The sequence below is a fragment of the Rhincodon typus genome, chromosome 31 (assembly GCF_021869965.1).
Source record: "Rhincodon typus isolate 14 chromosome 31, sRhiTyp1.1, whole genome shotgun sequence".
Taxonomy (NCBI): domain Eukaryota; kingdom Metazoa; phylum Chordata; class Chondrichthyes; order Orectolobiformes; family Rhincodontidae; genus Rhincodon; species Rhincodon typus.
In genome coordinates this window covers 5,904,043-5,923,142 of record NC_063362.1, presented here as the reverse complement: position 1 = coordinate 5,923,142, position 19,100 = coordinate 5,904,043, and positions in this window count along the sequence as shown.

The window sequence follows — 19,100 nt, the reverse complement described above, 5'->3', positions numbered from 1 at the left end:
CGTCAGCCTCTCTGCTCCTATGATGCTGCTTGGCCTGCTGTGTTCATACTTCACCAACTGGTTTGGGGTAGGATTAGCATCAGGCAGTTAATATTTGTTGCACAGAGTATTCAGTCTTTTGGCCCAACAAGTCCATGATGCAATTAATGTCCCACTCAAATTTCTCCATCCTTCTTTGTCCAACTCTGCCTGCATAAACCTCTACCTCCTTCTCCCTCATAAACTTATCTCACTTACCCGTAGAATTGATTCCTTCAATCCCCTGTGGGACAATGGGCAGCAGGACTTCCATCTCCAATGAATAGTATTCAACTTAGTGACACTTCTGCTCTTCTTATTCCAAGCATTTATTGAGTACAAAGCCAATTCCATGGCGATGAGGATCTTCAATTCCTTCCTTGAACATCCCACCCCATCTCGCTGATGCCAGATGTCAGGTCACTAGGTTCTCACCTGTCTCAGGACGTGAGACATCTCACTGCATTGGGAGAGTGTTTCGACATTTTGAGTGCTGATTTTATGACGGTTTTGAATGAATGCATGATTTATTTATTGTCACATATATCTTGAAGATACAGTGAAAAGTATTTTGTTGCCACAATCTGGTGCCGTTTTGAGGTACAATAAAAATATAAAGAAATCACTGAAGGAAGAGATCATCTCCTGTTCAAATTGGGGTCTCAAGCATGGCTTCAGGGCTTCTGCAAGGTCTCTGGGTGGTGTTCTGGTTCTCAAGAAGTCCCGCTCCAGGGATAGAACGATGACACCAATGCCCCAGGAGACCCTGGCCCTGCTGCTGCTGCATCACTGACCATGAGTCCAGGTTCTGGGCCTACTGCTGCCAAGAGTCCCCACTCCTGGCACCGCCATCTCTAGGAGTCCAGGCTCCAGGTGTAGAAGATTGAGCTTACAGGAATTGGAGTTCTATTTGTCTTTCATCCAAACCCATTGTGCATACATCCTTCTGGGGGTTGACTTATCCTTGTTGGTGTTTGCTTCTGTGACTTTTGCTCTTTCGGTTGTAATGATGGGGGAGGGTTCTAGCCCCATGCTGAAACCTCCCATTTTCCACCCATGCTTGGCACTGGTTGCAGCACAGTTTGTGTGTTTGCCTTGTTTGCCCTTAAATCAAAATGCTTGAATTACACCTTCTCACCACTCTCTAGGTAAAGAAGCTTTTGCTGAACAGTTTTCCTCTACGACCCCCTCCATTACACTAGTACGCCTTTCTCCTGGGTAAAGTATGTCTGGCCTATGTTAGTCCTTATAGTGATAATGTCTCAAACAGTCTTGAACATTTCTTTGGGTTCAGATACATTTGATTGTCCTTAGAATACAAAATCCTGTTGTTAATGTAAGCCACATGATTTTGTTTTAAGTGTCTATGTGGATAAAGTGGGTAAACAGAGATGTCTTTTCCACAAATGTAGAGAAAGAAGGAAGTTCTTTCTGGCATCACAGGGTTAATAACTACAATCGTACAATTGCAATAAAGAGCAAACTTATGATGGGACTAGACCATCAATCCATCATATATTTCTAAAGCACAGCAAGGAAATAAACAATGGTATGAACTGAGAGGAGACTCAGAGTCTGATATATGGCTTAGATATGGTCATACAATGCCCTTCAGAACTGAGCCAAGCATTATATTATCTCCAGTCAACATAACTCAAGTAAATGCATTGCTCAGTGAGTATATGTGCTCTAATAACTAACTAGGGTTTTCATTGTGCAAAATGCAGTTTGCCGTGATATTCACATCCCATAGCGGAGCAAAAAAAGATTCATGTATGACTAGTGCAATCCTTGTAAATCTTTCATTTGCAACCCCTCCAGTGCCTTTATAGTCTTTTAATTATATGGTGACCAGAGCTTTGTAGTTTTCACACAACAACTGTTTCCAGTCCAGTAAGTACTGATGTCACTGCTACTCAAACCTGCAGATCTCAGGTCTCACTCTCTCTCTCTCTCTCTCCATGGACACACACAAACACACAGAACACAGATGCACACACAAAACACAGACATACACACACTGTTTCACACGGACACACACAAACACAGATGCACACACAACACACAGACACAGACACACATACACAACCTCTTTCACACACACACATACACACACAAACACACAGAACACAGATGCACACACAACACACAGACACACACGCACATATATACTCTGTCTTTCACACACACACAGACACACACAATCACACAGAACACAGATGCACATGCAACATACAGACACACACATACACACTCTCTCTTTCACACACACATGGACACACACAACATGCTAACACACAGAACATATCACAAACATGCCATCCATGGCTTGCTACAATGATCTCCATCAGATCATCGCCCCCACACTGGCAACAGTAGAATCCGTGTTGGTCCGAAGTTGTTGCTGTTCAAAATGTGCTGGAAATCTCACTCTCAATTGTAATTTGATCCTCCAATCAGGAGCCAAGCAGCAGGAAATTTAGTTGGATGGAGTCCTCTAGGGGTCAGAGCTGGGATTGAAACAAGTGTAATTTAAAATAAAGGCTGTCCCCAGGTTAGAAACGGGTTCAATTCTGGAGTCCGTTCGCAGGTTGATTTGTACACAACTCAGGACACAATGCAGGATGATATAAATTAGTCTTCGAAAGTACAGGAAATGTTCGTATATCAGGTCTTTAAAATTACACCCCTGTACCTGTATGAGAATGTGTTTGTAAATCCGAGTGATCATGAGTCTGTCATTCATAAATCAGGGACCCCCTGAAATTGAGAAGCAAAGTACAATAAATAAACTGAAATCTGCAGACAAAGGAAACCTGAATCTGAAACTCAGCCTGTACAGCAGCATCTGTGATGAAAATGAACAAGCTCATGATTCCATGCAAGGCCTTTCCTTTATTGTAAAGGTATGTTATTCATCAGCTAGACATTATATATTATATACCTTGAACTTTTGGGAAGAACACTTTCCAAAACCCAGGACTCTGGCACAAGCTGCTGGAATGGCCTCACTGAGTCTGAAATATTTTCACAGCTCACTGTGGTAGTGCCCTGAAAAACAAGTCCCACTATTCCCAGTCTCATCACCACTAAGGAAATTTGATTAACCTCCTGAGTTTCCGATTTTACCTAACTGTCTAATTCAGGATAAAAGAATATACACACCAGGTTTTGCTCCATTTACAAAAGAATGACTGCTTATTGTACTCAAACTGTTTTTAAAAATAATGGCAAAACATAAACAAGTTACATTAAATCTATAACTTAAACTCTACCTCTTTCATAAATGTCCCACATATCGATAGTCAAGACATAAGTATGAAAATTAGGAAGAGAATAAAAAAGCCTGAGTAGCAAAGTTCTGGCACCAGTCTGGTATCAACATACAAATCCTTCCAACAAATGCCAATGGAAGATAGTAACCGTGGGAGACATTCCTGGTCAGCCAATTGGTGGAAGGAATGTTGTAGCTTCTGCCATTGCTATCCATAATTCCAGGTTACAACATACATGTGTAAGTCATATTGTCATGGCAACTTGGACATCCTGACAGAAACGTAATACACCACATAGAAGATAATTAAAGGTTTTATTTTTTGCTTCATTCATTCATGGGACGTGGGCCTCACTGGTCAGTATTTGTTCAGAGTGCAGTTAGGCACCAACCACTTTTCTATGGGCCTGGAGTCACATGTAGGCCAGACCAGGTCAGGATAGCAGTTTCCCTCCGAATTAACTGCACAGAGGAGTCACCCTTTATGTACTTGTGCACAGTACATTGGCTGTAGCCAGCCAACTCAGAGTCAGTCCTCAACTGAGGAAAGTCTAATCTCCTGCTTATATTGGTCAGGAAGGGCTTTCCTGATTGGCCCAGGTTAACAGTCCCAATCAAGTACTTTGTAATCAATGAGGTCCACTTGGTCCCAATCACTCCACCCTCCCTGGAGGATATTAGTGAATCAGATGGGTGTTGGGTGGGGTGGGTGGGGTTGCTTTCCTGACAATCAGCAATGGTTTCATGAGACTCCTAATTCCATTTTGAATTTAGTTTCCACCATCTTTCATGGCAGGATTTGAACCTAAGTCCCCAGACCATTACCACTGTCTCTGGATTAATAGCCTAGTGTTAATACCATTAGGCCACTTCCAGTTTTCAAGGTAATAAAGATAAGAGTGTAAGAAATTGATAGAGATCATTTGGCCACTCAAACCTGTTCTGCCATTCAATGAGACCATTATTTTTCCTTCAGTTACAAATTCCAAACCGATTCCCATATTCCTTGATTCTCTTAGCTCCTGAAGTCTGATGATTTTTGACATAACTGGGCATTTCCAGTTCTACACAGGGAAGCCATGTTAAAAATACAGGTGAGGGAAGATGAAGGTAGCAGATTAAAACATTTTTTGGAATAAATATAAAGTGCCTATTTAATCTCCTGGAATTTCATGGTCAGTTTATATGGCGAATTGTTACACTATCACATTGCATGAGATGGAAGATTAATACATTGATTCATCTACAACTTCCTTTTGTTCCTTCAGTGGTTTAAATTTCAAGTGCTGATGTTTAATTACTATGACTGGGTAATCTGCTATGTGTGACTTAAAGTAAAAGCACGTACAGATTTCTATCTGTACCGCATCTTACTGACAATGAAAAGGAATTTGGAATTGGTCATATTGACTGGGTTAAAGAGATACAATCATTTACAATAGCACCTTGTATGACCCAAAGAACTTTGCTGTATTTTTGAAGTTTAGTCATTCTTGCCACGTGAAAAATGCAGCAATAAATTTGTGCACAGCAAGATCATTATCTGTTTGTTTCTGTTGAATTATAGAATCCCTACAGTGTGGAAGGTTGAGGAATAAATGTTAACCTGCACACCAGTAATGGATCACCTGCTCTTTCTCAAAATAATGTTGTGGGACCTTATACATCCACCTGAGAGGGCAGACCTGGCCTAGGACCAATATCTCATCTGAAAAGAGGTGCTTCTGACAGCACAGCACTCCCTCAGTATCATGCTGGTGTGGCAGCTTTGATTTCTGTGACCCCAACCCTGGAGTGGGACATAAACTTATAACATGCTTATACAGATGCAAAAGTGCCCCTGAGCCATAGCTAACTCTGAAAGTTTGTAACACCAGATTCTGATCCAAGAAATAGATTGCTGATGACTTTGAAATCAAAACACTGATCAATCTCTCTTACCATCAAGGAAGGTTTAGCCAAATTGATTGCACCACAATGCAGCTTCTGCATATTTAGACAGGCGGGTCTGTTGTTCATTTCAGATCAAACATGAATCAGGCGCATTATGTGGCTCAGTGCTAGATTCTTCTGCGAATTTCCTTGCGAGATTTTCACTTCATTGAAAATGCTATATAAATGCAAATTGTTGTATACAAAACTATACAAGAATAAAGCAACAATGAAGAATATTCTAAAACATAGGCAAGTTGGGTTTCTAGATTCACTGAACTTTTTCGATGAGTCTGAAGTTTTGAGCTGTCTGCGTTTGTGCAGTGTGTTGGAACTCTATGCTGATTTGCATTTGTTTTTAGCACGGAACATGGGTGTTGCTGGCATTTGCTCGTTCCTAATTACTCTTGAAGTGATGCCAGATCACGCAAATGTAGGTTTTGCGTTGACACTGAGGTTACCACAGTCCGGGTCTGCTTTTGACAAACCAGTGACCATTTCCATTGCCAAATGGAGTTTTGTTCAATGTCTATGTGACAGAAGGGAAGACAAACATGACGCTCTTGTTTTTTTCTCTGCGATACCTTTTAGCTTCCCAGATGATGTGGCTTCCTGTTTACGGGGAGTGGAGAGAGAAAGAGACAGAGAGAGAAAGAGACAGAGAGAGAAAAAGAGAGAGGGAGAGAGAAAGAGACAGAGAACAGCAGCACTCCCTAGTGGTGGGCTGTGTAGGTGAACAATGTCTGGAATGATTCTTTGGTCCCAGATGACATTTGACCCTGTCTGTGTGATCCAATAGGACCATTCCCTATAGCGGCAGACACCTCTGGCAACCACTAACCCAAATGTGATAAAGAGTTAGGGTTCTTGTGTAGGTTGAACAGAAGTTTCTCTTCCAGTTAAGTCTATTGGTTTACTCGGTTCATTTACCTGACCACAGGCCGTTAGGACAGGAGACTCCCTGCCAGCAAAAATCAGAGGCATGTGAAGCAATAGCAATATGGTACTCAGTCCTTGGACCAACACACATGTTGTAGATACAGGGGTCCCTAACTTACAAACGTCTGACTTATGAACGCTTGTTCTTACAAAAGCTATACAGGGGTGTAATTTTAAAGACCCAATGTAAGAACATTTCCTGTACTTACAGACAGCTGTTTTACATTGTCCTGTTCTCAATAGTGTACAACTGGACTCCTTTGGACTTGACTCTGAGAGTTAGATACACATCTAAGACACGCAGGTCTTTTCCCTGCAAAGGACACTGTTACTCTGCCTTCTTGTTGACCATTAAACTGTGCACCACATCTATAATATTGTGAAGGGAGGCTGACTGAACCTGAACCCAAATCTGCCAGGCCATCTGTTTGGGTTTCTTGTCCAAAATATCAACAATCTCATCTCAGAGCTCAGGAGCTGCCATTCTAACAGTACTGAGACGGCACCTCATTACAAGGACAACAGCTCAAGATTCAAGAACACAGCTCACCACCACCTTCACAAGGGCAATTCAGAACAGGAAATAAATGATAGCATATCCAGCAACCCTCACATCTGGTAAACAAATTGTTAAGTCTTTCAATACTGTCCCTACAAACTCCCTACGTTGATTATAGTATTCTCATGGATTAGGGAGTGTTTTTGTACTTTTGATTCTCTAGGTTCTGTGTGTACACTCCTTTTGCGTTGATAGTCTGGCCCATGGTTGTGGTTAGATACAGGTTGTTTGTTTAATATACTTCTGTTCAGAAATTCAAGTGACTCCATATTTACTTTACATATAGTTGATAAGAGGCTGAAGTATTGATTGTGTATATAATGCAGAAATAAAATCACACGTTAGGAAACTTATCTTTTATCATACATTGATAATTCTTATCTTGTAAGATTCAGAGGACAGCATAAAATACAAAGGAAAAGAATAACCAAACTAATTAACAGGCAAATCCCTTTCATTTTCTCCCATCCCTTCCTGACACGTTATAAAAGTGGTGAATCGAGTGCTGATAGACATATTTGTACTGGCTGAGATTTTGCTTTTGTAGAGCTCCCAAGTATCATACTGTTTGTTACATTGTTAGACTGCAATGATCACTCTCCATCAGAATTCGTTCAAACTGTTTGCTCAACTGGATGAGCATTGGGTATCTCAGGGGACCTGAGAGGAATGTTAATGCTCCCACATGTCTGTGGATTGATTATATTTTGTAAAGAAACAAGAAATGATAAACTTTTAAGAAGCGGAAGCTAACCACCTGAAGAAAGTTTCAATAATCAAAATATCACACCTTATATTTGATGTGGAGGTACCAGTGTTGAACTGGGGTGGACTAATTATTTGTAAAAGATGACCATGGATAAGGTGGCTTCATTCACAGTGTGCGAAAGGATTGCTTCCTAGATTTTGCTTTCCCCCAAATCAGCCTGCTCAGAGATTTTACTACACACTTCTGGAGCAGGTGGGACATGAACCCAGGCCTTCTGGCTCAGAGGTAGGAACACCACCACTGAGCCACAAGACCCTTAGATTGTTTTCTATCATGGCTTTCTCTTGTATCAGTTGTGATGCTAACTATTGGCAGCTTGTAATTGGGGTGGTTCACTCTCAGAGAGTCGTGAGTCTTTGCGACCCTATCCCTGAAAAGGTGGTGAAAATCTTCCTCTCCAACTCAGCCTTGATTTAGCCCCTTCCCTCTCTCCCTACCCCTCCCTCACTTTCACTGGTGTGCATTGCCCACAATGGGCTTTGCAGGTAAATGTCTAATTGGCTACACAGCTGTTTCACTAGTGGCACCTGATGGTTAAATATGGACAAAAAAGGTCATAGTGATTTGGTGGTGGAAAAGACATTAACAGCACTTCCAGATATAAGCCAAAAGGCATACCGAGCCCTGAACAGCCTGATTGAAAAAATAATAAAGCAGACCCAGGGTTGTAGAGGGGTTCATACCTGCTGACAGTCTGCCCTTCTTCCACCGTTATGTTTGTGCCCGGGTGACCTTGGACAGAGAGCACATGGTGCCCATCAGTGCGGTCAAGAGTGCTATTAGAGAGAGGTGGGCACTGCAGGGGATACAGTGTTTTATTTCCCACTCCAATTCCATTTGATTTAGCCCTTTCCCAGTCTCCATCCCCACCCCCTCACTTTTGACGGTTCACTTTACCTGTAACAGACTTTGCATGTAAGTATCTACCTGTCTACAGGTGATTTATTAACGGTGGTTAATAGTTAAAAACAAAAGAAAAAGTCAGAGTGATTTGGTGGTGACAAAGCTGTTTGGTTGTGTGTGTTAACACTTTCAGATAAAAGAGAAAAACACAAAGCTGACCCAGCTCTCTACTGTGGGTGCCTTCACATTTTCCCTTGGGGACCTTGGGTGGAGGGTGTTGCATGAAGCAATCCTGTATAACCACAGATTGCAGTGGTTCACAGACTCCAAGCCAATGCAGCAAAATCTGTGGACCATTTCTATACTGGTTGTGGGCAATTGCAGCCTGTTTTTTTAGCTATTTGAAAAATCCTTTGCAGTGTTTTTGGTCGCACTTCAGCCCCATGCTCCTGATCTTTGGGCACCTGGTGCGGAGGGGTCTAGGCAGATCAGAGGACCTCATCATGGGTCTGCTCCTGGGCCTGGCCAGACTGGATATAAACAGGTCCAGGCAGCGGGCCATGGATCGGGTCACCTCCGCCAACTGTCTGCCCCTCTTCTGTGGTTATGTTAATGCCCTGTTGTCATTGGAAAGAGTGTGGGTGTCCCTCAATGCTCTCGATGCCTTTAGAGAAAGGTGGGTGCCGCAGGCAATACAGTGCTTCATTCCCCCCTCCAACTCCATTTTAAATTAACACCTTCTGGCTCTCCCCACACCACCCCCGCCCCCTCAGTTTTAATGGTTCACATTGCCTGTAACAGGTTTGCTTGTAAATATCCAGTTGGCTGCACAGGTGTTTTGCTAGTGGTGGTCAATAGTGTAAAACAAAGTCATGGTGATTTGGCGGTGGGGAAAAAAACATTCAGTTGTGCGTAAGAGCACTTCTGGATATAAAATAAAAGTAAAGCAAGGTGTGTGAACTTCTGTAAGTGGAAGCCTAACAACGGAATACTGATCAACACGCTCACAGCTCCCTGACTGATCGACTGCGGGATCCTCAGACCAGATGCTCTGGACCTGTGGGATTGACAGTGGCCCACTACCAGGACCTTCGTGATATGGACCTGCTGACCCTGATTGGCCCCAAGCAGCTGACTGAGCGTGCCCAAACCCGTGGACAGATATTAGGCAATGCCGTTGACTTACCAAGCTGGGACCCCTGACTGAAGATTGTCTCCCTTGACTTGGCAGAGGACTATTCACCTTGGACTTTGAGACATGGCCATTTGGTTGTTGCATGTGGAGTGTTTTCACTGTAGGTGTGAGCATGACAAGGTGTCATACAACAACATGTCCACCCCTTGACCGGTCACTGCTGTCAACCACAACAAGCTGCCTGGCTTTGCAACTGGACTAAAATGCGAGGTGAAACAAGAGAACTCTGCCTGAGGGGGCAAAGTGCAAAATTGCAAGACAAGGCAAGTCAGAAATACTCTGGGCATTGAAATAGTGCAAACTGAGTGAGGTTAAGGCAGCAAACAAGAAGCCTTGAGATCAGGATGGGCTGTGCTCTGTGAATAAAGGCTTGCAGCTCGGGAGTTATTATCAATGTCACTTAAATAAACTCTGCAGATTCCCACGAAGAGATTCATCACAGCACAGAGAGAGGCAGATCGGCCCACAGACTCTATATTGGCCTTCTGTAGAACAATTCATTCATTCCTTCTCTGTTTAGCTATTCTTCTCAAAGCTACATCTGTCACATTGTTCAGTTGTGATCAACCCTTGACTCTTAGTAACATTTCATTTTCCCTTTGTTTTGCTGCTTGAGGGATCTTGCTGAAATCAAATTGGCTGCTGTGTTTCCAAAGTTACAGCAGTAACTATACTTCAAAATTGCTTCACTGGCTCCAAAGTGCTTTGGAATGTCCTCAGATTGTGTGAAGCTCTCCCTCAAATGGAAGTATTTCTTTTTTATACTATGTTAGTTTACTCTATGTTACTCTTTGTTACATTCATCAAACCTTTCCCTTATTTCTAAATCCAATTTACGTTAAAAATAACCATATACTTACCTCATACACACCTGCTTCTGCTCTTATTCATTTTATTTTGTTTCCAAGTGGGTTGTTCAAGATTGCATAAAAACCAAAAGAACTGCGAATGCTGTAAATCAGAAGCAAAAACGGAAATTGCTGGAAAAGCTCAGCAGGTCTGGCAGCATCTGTGAAGAGAAATCACAGCTAACATTTCTGGTCTGGTGACTTCTCACAGACATCTTTACATGATGCCAGACCTACTGGACTTTTCCAGCAAAGTCTGTTTTTGTTTTTGTTCAAGATTGAATCTACTATTGACATGAGGTCAGGGAAAAGCATATCTGGCTGAACTCTAATATTGGATTACGCTAAGGACCCCATCATTCTCTGTGTTAGTGACAGGTCATTTACTGCTCCAATGCACCATAATTGGGATTATTGGAATTATGCCATTGCAGCAATTTTGGACAGCCACTGGTTTAATTAGGATTCCTCCACTGGCTAATTGAGGAACATGGAATGTTTAGTCCATAGTTTCTTCACTGCTAATTGCCTGGTACCTTCCAATGCTGGTGCAAGTCAGGAAGTTTGGAGTTTAGTGAGTCTAAGTGGAAAAGTCCATGACATTGATCCTGATATTCGGAAATCTCTGTCGTCGGTTGCTACATTTCCTACAAAAATATTTTTCTAGTTAAAAGTGTCAAAAGTCACCAGTTCCTAAAGCTCAAAACTTCTGATAGACAGGGTTGAATTGCAGGCTGACTGCCAAATGTCTTCATGTTTGGTATTGCTCTAATCCATTGACGTAGGGTTGTACACAAATGGACATGAAGTGTAAACACCTTTAGAAAATGACTCAGTTGAAAATACAACTGAAATTTGGGAAGCTGAAATTAAAAGTACATCGAATGCAAGTATGTAAACAGGTATGGTGCTGCAATCATCGGCAAAACATCAACTTTGGTCTTTAAAACTCATTGAGAATCATTGTATGGTTACAGAGGACATTGGGTCATAGAGTCATCGAGTTAATACACATGGAAACACACTGGTCCATGCTGACCATGGTGCCCACTCAGCTAGTTCCAATTGCCCGCATTTGGTCCATATCCCTCTAAACCCTTCACAGCCATGTACCTATCCAAATGTTTTTTTAAATATTGCTATTGTACCTGCCTCAACCACTTTCTCTGGCAGCCCATTCCATATACGCACCACTCTCCGCAAGAAGAAGTTGCCCCTCAGGTCCTTCTCACCTTAAACCTATGCCCTCTCGTTTTCAATTCCCCATCCCTGGGAAAAAAATCTTTATGCATTCATCCTATCTATGCCCCTCTTGATTTTATACCCTTTAATAAGGTCACCCCTCATTCTGCATCAAGGAATAAAGTCCTATCCTGGCCAAACTCTCCCTATAACTGGGTCCATTGTGCCTGTGCCAGTTCTCTGCAACAACAACCCACCTGGTCCAACTCCTTCACCCCCATAGCTCTACAATTGCATTCTCTTCAGACAACTATCTCATTCTGATTTGAAAGCCACAATTGGATCTGCCTCCACTACACACTCAGTGTATCCCAGGTTCGGAGTGTTCACCAGCATTATTACTGTTGCAGTTACTTCTTTTGACAATTACATTAAGTCGGTGACCTCTGATCCTCCTCCTCCTCCAAACGAAAAGTTTCTCCCATTCTGCTTGATCCAGATTCCTTATGCTTTTGAACGCCTCCATCCTCTCTCGGTCCTCTTTAACAAAAACAACGCTAACTTCTTCAGTCGATGTACATAGTGCTCATCAATATTGTTGTTACACTTCTGGGAATCCTGTCAAAAGGATCTAGAACACAAAAAAAGCATGACCTCCCGTCTTACCAACTCAAGATGTGGAGGTGCCAGTGTCGGACTGGGGTGGACAAAGGCAGAGGTCACATGACACCAATAGGTTTATTGGAAATCACAGGCTTTCGGAGTGCTGTTCCTTCATCAGTTTCCAAAAGCTTGTGATTTCAAATAAATCTGTTGGACTGTAACTTGGTGTCGTGTGACTTCTGACTTTTACCCACTCAATGACTGCAAAAGCCTCAAATTCATATAGCGTATTTGTACATAATCCTGGGGAGATGGAGAGGTAGTGGTAATATCACTGGACTACTAATCCAGAAATCAAGGCTAGTGCTCAGAGAGTATGAGGTCAAATTCTATCATGGCAGCTAATTGAATTTAAATACAATTAATAACAAATCTGGACCTTGTAATAAAAAGCTAATAGTTCTGAAAGGGTTAATGTTCAGGTTACATTGGCTCTGCACATTCTACTCATGATTCACATTTTGTGGGCAGAAATGAATTCCGCTCTAGCTTTTGTAGGGAGCAATTGTATCTGTGGCATCTCCCTAAGGTCCTAGTAAGTACAAAACCAAAATTCTGTGGATGCTGGAAATCTGAAACAAACACAGAGAATGCTGGAGAAACTCAGCAGTATCTATGGAGAGAGAAACAAAATTAATGTTTTGAGTCCAGTATGACTCTTCTTCAGAACTGAAGAACTGAAGATCTGAAGGACAGTCATACCAGACTTGAAACGTTAACTCTGTTTCTCTCTCCATTGATGCTGCTGAGTTTCTCCAGCAATTTCTGTGTTTGTTGTAGTAATTATGCTTGATCAATGATTGTGCCATCATGTATTGAACCTTCTTGTTATCTAAGAAAAGTGCCTCTTCTGTAGATAATTTGTGATGATATATCCTCTACCATCGATTATTTGATAGGCTTAATACAATGCAAAAACAAAGGAAGATTGGTGGCAGCAAACTAGCTGATGCAAACCTTACCAATTATCACAAACTGGTGGAGGTGACAAACACCACAAGGAACCAGGATTGTTCATCTGGGAAAATGTACAGTGCCGAAAGCTAATCTCATCATTGGAGATCGTGAAACCACTGTCAATTATTGTTAAAACCCATCAGCTTCACCAGTGTCCTTTACGGAAAGAAATCTGCTGTCCTTTCCCTGTCAGACCCACATCACACAAAAGTACAATAATAAGAAGGTAATGGTGATGGGAAATGGTGGTAGAAGAAAAATCCTTAATGATTTTTAAAGCTTACATAGCAATAGGATGAGACCATTTGATTTGACTTTGATCTAATTGTGGTTATTTTACAGCAAGAAGGCAACAAAATACAGTGAAAAGCTTTCACTTGTCACCACAAAACGGTGCCAGTTTGAATAATTTAAGAATAAGGGAAAAAAGGACATAGCAAGAAGAGAACCCATCAGTCCTGAGCCAGCTCATTACCATTGATGACACCTGCATCGCCATCCCTTCACCATCACTTCATCACCATCTACACCGAACCCCAACCATCATCGAAGTCACCAAACCTCAGGCGCCATCTTTGCTGCTGGGCCGATACTTCTGCACCACCACCTGCGCCAGACCAACTAACGTCTCTCACATCTCCCTTATTTATCCCCTGAACCTGTTCCACAACACAATGGAACTGTGACTTAACTCCTTATACCCAGTCTTGCTCTAAAATCCATTGTAGCTTCGGTGAACAAAAAAAATCATGAATTTCATTTTTGAAATTAACAAGCTGTCCAGCATTGACTGGAGGCAGTTCCAAACTGCAGTCATGTTCATCTGTAAATATTGGTTCATTGTCCCTTAAAATAGCTTGGCTACAAACTTCAGCCAAGTCCCAGATTTGTCCCAACCAGTGCAAAGATCTACCCAATCCGTGTTTCTAAATCTAATAAGTGGCTAAATATTTGAAAAACAACAGAATTAGGAGGGTTTGGGGAAAAAGAAGGTAATTGGGACAGAATGGATTTTTCTACCTGAGGGTAGTCTCGGGTACAATGGGTTAATTCTTTGGCCAGGAATTTCTTTAGTGCATTCATTTTAATTTATCCCAATATTGGCTTTCATTTAACAAGGGTGCCAGGGAGGCTGGTGAAATGATTGCATTATTTAAATAGCCTTGAATTTAGAATGGATTCTCTCAAACCCATCATAGACTATGCACAGTTAATTTATCATCTATTATCTGGAAAATATTTGCAATGGAATCATTGATTGTGATGTTAAACAAGATTAAATTTTAACTTTTCTTGCTGTCGTAGGTTGACTGCATTTTGTGCCATGTCAGCATAAATAAAGTGTTTACTGAAAATGTATCCTTCGGATTTTGAAGGTGTTTGTTACAAGTCTGGTCAGCCATCAGCTTATTGACTTGTAGCTGATTTTTTTTATCATAAGTCTCTGTTACTTTGAGAGCATTCAAGATCACTTTTAAAAAGTAAAAGTTAAGACTTTGTTAAAATGAAGATGGTCCTGACAATCCATTGGCACACAGTCCCAATGTCTAATTCCATGTTGTGGCTAATGGAAAGCTCCCCTCCTGGTGGGGAAGGCGTCCTGTGATCAAGGGGAGGTTTTTTGTTGCATTCCTCTGCATCTAGATGTTCCCATCGTTTCTGAATACATGGAATGAGCAGTGGAGTGTGTTGGAACATGGGGCCGTGTTGGGAAGGGAGGGAGTGCTGGTTTACCTATTTGGCCCAAGACTCAGAAATTAACTCACATGTGTTTCAACCCTTCAGGGAGCAATGTCCTAATCCTGGTCTGGATACCCACCCCATCTATTATAGATGTTTTTAATCAACCAGTTCAAGAGTATAGTTACACACTCTGGAACTGGTGGGACTTGAACTGGGCTCTCCTGGCTCACATTACCACTGTGCCACAACAGCCCTACCCCTATCTCTTGTACAAGGATTTCAGGACACTGGAGCAATCTTACAAAGATGTCACAGAGCTGTTTCTCACACGGCATAAGTACCACAGCATGGGGGGAATTAACTGGATTTGGAAAGAGAAGCCCATTTAGATAACAGTCTCTTAACAATGTCTCAGTGAATTTGGAATCTGGGATATCTCATGGCAAGTTATATATAGGGTTCACATGCAATAAGTAGCGATGTACAAAAGCCTCAATCTGAAGACAGTTTGTGACCTTACCTTCCATCTGACCAGTCTATCTTGAAACCAAACTCTCAGGTGTGACCCCAAAACCACACAACAAAAGATTATCCACTGGTTCGACTAGGCGTTTCTCTATCAATTAAAACACCAGGTCTTTTTGAGACTCAAGAAAGTTGAAATGCTCCCTCACCCATAGTCATGTCCTCAATACAAGTTTTTCGTCTCTCTTTTACATAATATGTACCCATATGGAGCAAGATTGAAATTGAATTTCTGTGCCCAGCTTAGTTTGCAAAGAGCTTTTGTAAAGTTGTGGTGATGAGGGCTGGAGTTTACAAAACCAATGTGAAGAGGTTTGTAGATGGTGCCAGTGCCTCAAGATTAAGGAGGAGGAAAGCAGCCTTCTTCAGATTACTGTCCAACAAAACCCTATGAGTGACGGGGAGTGAAAACTGGAACACACTTGGGTTTGGTACCTGCTGAACTCAAACAACCAAAACCAAGGTCCTGAACTCCCGTGGAGTTCACTTGCCCTAACTTTGACGTGAAACCAGCAGAAACCTGGAAGAAATAACAAAAACACTGGTTTCCAGTTCTGCTACAAGTCCAAGGCTCTGCTGTGATTTCACAGAGGAGAAAATCTGCAGAATTTCTATGCATGGATATATGTGCTCACACATGAAGTATTGCTGTTTGATTGTTAGAAGAAATTGCAGAGCTAACAATTTTTATTCTTTTCTGCACAACAGTATGAAGGACTGCAGCAGGCATTCTGTCCTGTCAAGTGCAATGCACTCAGGGAGAGTCCCTGACTTTGATTTGAAGAACTTTTCAAACAAAACTTGAAAACCCTGGAAAGAAATGTTAAGTGTCAGATCAGTGAAAAGCAGCTAGATTACATGATATTAAGCATGAGTTCAACATTGGTTAAAGACCAAAGAACAGATTTCTGTTTGACTCCTTCACTGATTTCTTTCCCGTACATACATTAACTTTCTTCATATTGCTTCAAATCCACGTTTTAATGGTTAAATCTTCACTTTCTTCACAGGCACAACAAATATCTTGCTTTCCTTCACATACATAATCTTTTAATGTTATCTTTAGAACCAACTGCTCGCAAAACAAAGCTTTCCACTGTACTTAGGTACATGTGGCTACAATAAATTGAACTACCGGATGTCACAGCATGGTTGGGTCAATCCCTTGTCTTTACTTACAACACAATTATTAAGCAGGGACACGCGCAAATCAATGCTTTCCTGAAATTGCATTTTCTGTCTTATCTAGTCTGCTCACAGGTCACTGCTATCACCATTTAAAGATTGTGGCTGATCTGATTGTGATCTGATCTCCACTTCCTTGCCAAAACCCTCCCCATAACCCTTCAACTTTGAATATATTCAATAACGCTGCATCTACAGCTCTCTGTGGTAAAGGGTTGGAAACAAAACCAGAAAGTGCTGGAGAAACTCATCAGGTCTGGCAGCATCTGTGAGGAGAGAAACAGAGCTAACATTTCAAGTCCAGAGACCTTTCTTCAGAACTGTTTATCAGATATTTGTTATGCCAGTGAAGAACATGAAGATTTAACCATTAAAACATGAAGCCATACCTGCTGAGACTCTCCAGCAATTTTTGCTTTTGTTTCAGATTTCCAGCATCCACAGTTCTTTGCCTTACGTTAGAGATTTGGAAAGATTAGTTACCCGCTATGGGAAGAAATTCTTTTTTGTTTCAATCTTAAATATCGTTAAATACCTTCATTTTTTAAAATTCATTTATAGGATATGGGCCAGCATTTATTGTCCATCTCTAGCTGCCCTTGAGAAGGTGGTGATGAGCTGCCTTCTTGAACCACTACAGTGCTTCTGCTGTGAGTTGACCCACAATGCCATTAGGGAAGGAATTCCAGGATTTTGACCCAGCAATTGTGAAGGAACTGCGATATATTTCCAAGTCAGGATGGCGAATGGCTTGGAGAGGAACATGAAGGTGGTGGTGTCCCCACATATCTGCTGTCCATAGTTTGAATAACTAGTCAAAATTTTAGACAAAAATGGTTTTGATTTTTAAAATGTTTTTCAGTCTCTTTCAGATCCTCCCTTTATCCTGGGTACATGCCCCAATCTATACTTTGCTCCATAACAGTTTTGAAAAGTCTACTGCTCTTTGTTTCTTCGTTGGGTGTTTATATAAAAGGTGTTTTAGTCTCATTGACTACCTTTTAGCAGATTCCTCGTCACTCTAATGGCAGGGGCCGGGAGGGGGGCTTGTGTGCGGTGGTGGTTGCAGGGAGTGATGGGGGCTGGTAGGAATCAATATAAAGATCATTGCCATTAATTGCAGTATCAGTGCACAGTGGTAGAGGAGAGATTCCCATCACCAGGACCACAAAATCTCTCTGCGGAACAGGACACTGTAGATCCATAAAATTCTCTTCAAACCTGAAAAACAATTAAAATAAGTTCTCCCTACTCCAGTGTTGTGGCTCCCCTTCCACCTCCACGAGATACCAGGTCCCAGACCTGTTCTCATGAGATCTCTATGTGGATTGCCAATTCAATCTAATCATTGTATTCCATACAACACAGAGAAAAAAAACTGAACTGTTGAATGCAATCTGAGAAGTAATTTTATTTGTCCTGATACACCAGTCGCTGAAAATAAGCTAGCAAGTCCAACAGGCAGTGGAGAAGGTAAATCGCATGCTGGGCTTCATTGCAAGAGGATTTGATTACAGGAACAGGGATGTCTGCTTCAATTGTACAGGGTCTTGGTGAGACCACACCTGGGGTATTGTATGCAGTTTTGGTCTCCTTACCTGAGGAAGGATGTTCTGGCGATGGAGGGAGTGAAATGAATGTTTACCAGACTGATTCATGAGATGGCAGGTCTGTCGTACAAAGAGAGACTGGATCAGTTAAGTATATATTTCCTGGAATTTAGAAGAATGAGGAAATCTCACTGAAACCAATAATGTCCCAACAGGTCTAAACAGGTTAAATAGATGAAGGATATTCTGGATGAGCAGAGAGTGCAGAATCAGGAGTCACAGTTTAAAGATATGGGGTAGCCCATTTAGGACTGAGATGAGGAGAAACTTCTTCACCCAGAGAGCGGTGAGCCTGTGGAAATCTCTGCCACAGAAATCACTTGAGGCCAAAATATTGAATGTTTTCAAGAAGAAGTATGTTCTTAGGGCTAAAGAATGAAAGGATATGGGAAGAATTTGGGAACAGGAGGCTGAGTTGGATGATCAGCCATCATCACATTGAATAGTGGAGCTGGCTAGAAGGGCTGAATGGCCTACTCCTGCTTCTATTCTGTATGTTTTTATGTTTAATGATGTACAGTGCTCCACTGAAATGATGGTTGTTGTTTGTTTAATGGTTATCTGTCACAGAAAGGACTGATGAGCAAAGTCTTTAATCCAAAACCATTGCTCACAAAAGTTGGACTTGCAGGACTGAGCTTTCAGCCTGACTGGTTTTAGGAATGAAGGTAAGGGGAAACTGAGCATTACATAGCCGGCCAGCACTGCAGCATTCTGACTGATACTGGTGTAAAGCCCCCACCCTTATCCAACCAACCTCATGAATTGGGCAGGTCGTGACAGCCTCCCTGCCCTGTCCCAATGCTCTGGTGACCGGGCTACTCTCTGTGCTTTACAACAAGCAAGCACAGGCACAAGGGGCCATATGGCCTCCGTCTGCATTGTAACCATTCTGTGATTTGGAGAGGGACCACACTC